This window comes from Carlito syrichta, unplaced genomic scaffold (assembly GCF_000164805.1).
Source record: "Carlito syrichta isolate Samal-C Ts95f unplaced genomic scaffold, Tarsius_syrichta-2.0.1 Scaffold118745, whole genome shotgun sequence".
NCBI lineage: Eukaryota > Metazoa > Chordata > Mammalia > Primates > Tarsiidae > Carlito > Carlito syrichta.
In genome coordinates this window covers 138,138-144,137 of record NW_007062841.1, presented here as the reverse complement: position 1 = coordinate 144,137, position 6,000 = coordinate 138,138, and positions in this window count along the sequence as shown.

Here is a 6,000-nt window from a genome sequence, read left to right as displayed (position 1 = left end):
TCAAAAGCTTTTTCTGCATCTAATGAGATAATCATGTGGTTCTTGTTTTTACATCTATTGATGTATTTAATTACATTTATGGTCTTGCAAATGTTGAATTAGCCCTGCATCCTGGGGATGAAGCCTCCTTGGTCAGGTGGATAATTTTTGAGATGTGTTTTTGGATCTGATTTGCTAGAATCTTGTTGAGGACTTTTGCATCTACTTTCATAAGGGATATTGGCCTGTAGTTCTCTTTTTTTTGTTGTTGGATCTTTACCCGGTTTGGGTATCAGTGTGATGTTAGCTTTATAAAATGATTTGGGGAGAATTCCATCTTTCTCATTTGCCTGGAATACTTGCAGTAGAATTTGTATCAGCTCCTCCTTGTATGTTTTGTAGAATTCTGCTGGAAAGCCATCCAGTTCAGGGATTTTTTTTTGGTAGGTAGTTTTTGTATGACAGAGTCAATTTCATGGGTTGTTATTGGTCTTTTTAGTGTCTCAGTGTCTTCTTGTTTTAACATGGGGAGGCTGTGTGATGTCAGAAAGTCCTCTATTTCATCTAGGTTATCAAGTTTGTTTCCATATAGGTGTATGTAGTAATCTCTGATAATCCTTTGTATTTCTTCAAGGTCAGTTGTGATTTGATCTTTTGTATTTCTGATTGTGTTTATTTGGGCTTTTTCTCTCTTTTTCTTGGTCATTCTGGTTAGGGGTCCATCAATCTTGTTAATTCTTTAAAAGAACCAGCTTTTTGTTTTGTTGATATTTTCTATAATATTTTTGTCTTCCATGTCCCGTATTTGGGCTCTTATTTTTGTGACTTGGATTCTTCTGCTAAAGTTGGTGTTTTGGTGGTCTTCTCTTTCCAGCTTCCTTAGGTGATTTGTTAGGCTCTCCACTTGTGATCTTTCCATTTTCTTGATGTGTGCTCGTAGAGATATAAATTCCCCTCTTAGAACTGATTTCCTGGCATCCCAGAAGTTTTAGTAAGACGTTTCTTCATTTTCATTTGTTTCCAGGAATCTTTCGATTTCTTCTCAGATTTCAGTGTTGACCCAGTAGTTGTTCAGCATCATACTGTGCCCATGTCTTTGTGAGCTTTGGGGAAATGTTGTTGGTGTTGATATTTATTTTTATTCCACTGTGGTCTGAGAGTGTGCATAACAAGATTTCAACCTTATGGAATTTGTTTATGCTTGATTTATGGCCAACGATGTGATCAATCTTGGAGTATGTTCCATGTGGTGATGAGTAAAATGTATATTCTGTGGTTGTTGAGTGGAATAATCTGTAGGTATCTACTATGTTCATTTGGTCAAGTGTCAAGTTTAGGTTCTGGATCTCCTTGTTGATTTTTTGCCTCAATGATCTATCTAGGGCTGTCAGTGGGGTATTCAAGTCCCCTGCTATAATAGTGTTAGAGTCAATGTGTTTTATTTAGTAGTTTCTTTATAAATGCTGGTGCTCCTATGTTGGGTGCATATATGTTTAGGATGGATATTTCTCGTTGATGGATTGAACCTTTTATCATTATGTAGTATCCTTTTGCATCTTTTAAAATTTTTGATAGCTTAAAGGTTATTAAGATTGCAACTCCTGCCTTCTTTTGTGACCCATTTGCCTGGAAATTTGTTTTCCATCCCTTAACTTTGAGTCTGTATGTGTCCCTTGTAGTGAGATGAGTCTCCTGGATGCAGCAAACAATGGGGTCATGGTTTCTTATCCAGTCTGCCATTCTGTGTCTTTTCAGTGGTGCATTTAGCCCATTCACATTCAGACTGATTATTGAAATGTGGTTGCTTATTCCTGTCATGACGTTCTTATAAAATTTGTTCTTGTTTGCTTGTTTTCTTTTGGCTTTGGTGTTAATGTATGCAGTGTGTTTTCAAGTTTCTTGTTGTGCTGTATTCTCTGTTGATTCTGTGCTCTGCTGTTCTCTTGGGAAGTATGTAGTTATTCTTTTTTATTTTTCTTCTGTGCTTAATACCTTTTTAAGTGTCTCCTGTAGAACTGGTCTGGAAGCTGCATAATCTCCTAAGGATTGGATGTCTGGGAAGGATTTTAATTCTCCATCACTGATGAAGCTGAGCTTGAATGGATAGGAAATTCTTGGTTGAAATTGTTTTTCTTTGAGGAAAACAATTGTTTTTCTTTGAATATAGGGCTCTAGTCCCTACTTGCTTGTAGTGTTTCTGCCAATAGGTCTGCTGCTATTCAGATTGGTTTTCCCTGGTAGGTAGTCTGACCTTTCTCTTTTGCTGCCTTTAGGATTTTTACTTTTGTGCTTACTTTGTGTAGGTGAATTACTATGTGTCTAGGGGTTGGTCTTCTCATTTGATGTCTTGTAGGTGTTCTCTGTATCTTGTGCTTGGATGGTCACATCTCTGGTGAGATGAGGAAAGTTTTCTTGGATTACTTCCTGGAATACTTGTTCCAAGTTGTTCTCATTTTCCCTTTCTTCTTCTGGGATACCAGTCAGGCATAGGCTCGACCTCTTGATATAATCACACATCTCTTGTAGGCTTTATTCTTTCTTTCTGAGTCTTCTATGTTTTTTACAGATTGAATTAATTCCATGTTCTGGTCTTAAAGTTCAGAGATTCTTTCTTCTGCTAGATTAATGCTTGTTTCCATGCTTGTTATCTTGTTATTTATTTCCTGGATGAAATTTTTTATTGCCAGAATCTCTGTTACAGGTTCTTTCAGTGTTGCATCTTGTCTTTCTTGAGTCTTATTCATTCTTCCCAACCATTCCCTGATCCCTGTTGCGTTCTGGGGCTATCATTGGTGACTTCCATTGTTTGGGCACCAAGGTCTAATTTCTCAGGAGTTTTGTCTTTGGTAGACTTGGAATTGCCTGAGGTCTTTCTTTGACTTTTCCTCATTTGTGACAGATCTCTTGGTTTTTTTGTTTGTTTTTTTTTTGTTTTGTTTTTTTTTTAGTTCTGTTATTCAGTGTCAGTGGGAGAGGCTTTCCCTTCTGATGTTTGCTCTGTCCTCTATTCCTCCCTGCTCTGGGCTCTGGATTTGTTCTATTTTGAAATAGGATGGTGAATGGGAAGCTTTGCTGTCTCTTGTAGTTTTTGAAATCCAAGTAAAGTAGGGGCTGGGGTGCTAGGAGTCAGACGCTACTTGCAAATTAAAATGTTCACTTATATGGTATGTTTTCCCTGAGATCCACTCCCCACCACCACTCTGTATGATGATGCAAAGCAGAAACCAACCCACACTACAAAACAATCTGCAATAACAACAAAGCGAGACAAAACAAACTACAACAACAGAAAAACCCCAAGAAAACTAAGCACACACACACATGCCTAGTGCAAAGTGAATAGAGAAGAAAGACAGAAAGACTGAAGGGGGAACAATAAGAAAAAAAAGGAAAAAAAGGGTGAGGGGGATTCAGGTGGAACCCTCATACACATATTAACACACCCGTTAAATTATAAAAAAAAAATGAATATAAAAAACCCCAGAAGAACAAAAGAGCAAAAACCAACAACAAAATCAAAAGATGAACTACTCAATCATTCACATACACACATAAACAGAGAATGACAAATAAAAGCAGAAAGAAAAGAAAAAAAAATTTTGGAGGGAATGCAGGTCAAAGCCTCACATACACATTCATGCACAATGGAAAAATATTTTAAAAATAGATGAACTAACAAACAGAAAATTTTTAAAATTAAAAAATAATTGAAAATTTAAAAAACAAAACAGAACAAAACAAAAAACAAAGACAAAAAAGCCTGTCCTCTTGTGGCAGGCTCTGTAATTGTTCCTCTAATAAGATCTCTCCTTCAGAGCCACCTCTTTCACTCTCACCTCAGGGAACAAAACAGGGAAGAAGGAGGGGCAGTGGAAGTGGGTGGAGCTGCAATCCTCCCCTCCTACTCTTGTATGTGCAGGGAGATCTCTGTTGGGGATGTACAGGATAGTCTCTTCTCCAGGTATGTACTCTCAGGAGGTTGCCCCAGCCAGGCCTTTCCTGGAATGGGGTTCTCCTATTGTGACTGATGTCTAGGCTCCATCTGGGTTTGTCCCTCTCAGTCGTGGCCAAGCTGTGTGGGTTTGACGTTCAGAGGATTGCGGGGAGGAGGGGGTTTGGGTCAGCCCTGGACTTACCACTGATCTCATTGGAGTTCTTCCTTGTCCTTTTCTGGTCACAACCTTTATCCCATGGCTGGATCAGGGTAGGGGGTGGGGTGCTTGGAACTCAGCACTTGTGGGATCCCTCTGAAATTTGTGCTCTCAGGATATTTCCTCTGGACCACAATCCAGCCCTGAGTAGTTGGCTCTGCCATTCACAGAGATGGGATCTCTGGGCTCCATCTGCAGCCCCTTCCAGCGCCTTGTTAAGTCTTTCTCCTACTTCAGTGGTAAGGAAGCGCCTGGGGCAACAGTTTGTCTCTGTAGCTTAGGCAACAGGTTGGAGACTTGGGTGGGGGTGGGGGGATGAGCTGGGTGGAGCAGTGCAAATCTCTGCCTGGAAAATGGCTGTGGTGGGCGATTCCTCACCAGGCATGTATTTCTCTGGATTCCCCCAGTGCTCTCTCTCCAATAATCAAATCCTGTGCTTCAGTGGTTCTGTATGCCAGTTGATGGTGTGCGCCAGGTGCCAGGTGCTGGGAATCAGCTGGATTCTGCAGGCTTTTCTCAGGCACGTTCTCACAGGCAGCAGATGTTTCTGCTGCAAACTTGGGAGCTGTGTTCTAATTTCAGAGTGTTGGGGGCTTGCCATCACCCTCAGAGGGGAACTCGGGTGCATGTAACTGAGTATCTCCTGAGATGGACTTTCACTGTCCCACCAGTGCCCACCTACTCAAACAGAGAGACTTTATTGTCACTTGCCTCCATGAAGAATTTTACACCCCTACCTGTTGGCTGCCATCTTAAGCTCCCCCCAATCTCTTTCTTATAGTATTATAATAGTTGTTCCACTTATGAGTGAAAACATATGGTACTCTGTTCTTTGTTTCTGTAATAGATCACTGAGTTGCCTTGATTTTTAAAATGTTGAACCAACCTTGCATTCGTGGGTAAACCTACTTTTAAAATTTTTTGTAGGATATTTTGGAAGATATTGATTGGTCCATAGACTTTCTTATTTTATTTTATAGTGCCTGTTTGAAGCAAGTATCAGAGCAATGCTGGACTCATAAAATGAGTTGGAAAGTATTTCTATTTATTTTCTGAAAGAATTTATGGGAAATTGGTATTATTTTTTTCCCCAAATGTTTGGTAGAATTTACCAGTAATGTAAAAGACTAGTCTTTGTGGTTGCTTTGAAGGCAGGTTTTTAAACTGTAAATTCAGTTATTTGTAACACATGTAGAACTATGTGGATAACAAAATTCTACTTGAGTATACTTTTCCTAGTCCTCTTTGTATCTTCCCTATCCTAATTTATGCCATTATTGTCATACATGTTACTTCTACTTGTGTTATAAAACATAACATATTGCCAGTATTTTTGTTTTAGATTGTCAGTTATGTTTTAAGGGTGAAGAAAACAATGCCTTTTATATTTATCCTGATTTTTACCAATTTGGAGCTATTCATTATTTTTGGAGATCCATCTAATCCATACTTCTCCTTCCTGTGAACATTCCTTTAATGTGCTTTGTAATATGTCTATAGGCAATGAATTTTATCAGGTTTTTTTTGCTTAAAAAAACTCAGTATTTCCTCTTCATTTTTCAAGGATATTTTTGCTAGTTTAGAATTTGGTTTAATTATCTTCTGGCTTGCATTGTTTCCAACAAGAAGTCTGCTGTAATTCTTTGTTCCTGAGACATTACTGTTTAATGTCCCTTTTTTTCCTCAGATTGCTTTCAAAATTTTTGATTTTAGCAGTTTGACTATGATGTGTCTAAGTTTTGTTTGTTGTTGATCATGTTTGGGTTTTCTCTGAATTTCTTGGATCTGTTGTGGATTTTTTTTTTTTTATAGTTTCCATTTCTGTGCTGAAATTTCTGTTTAATTAGATCCTTAAACATGTTAATCAGTT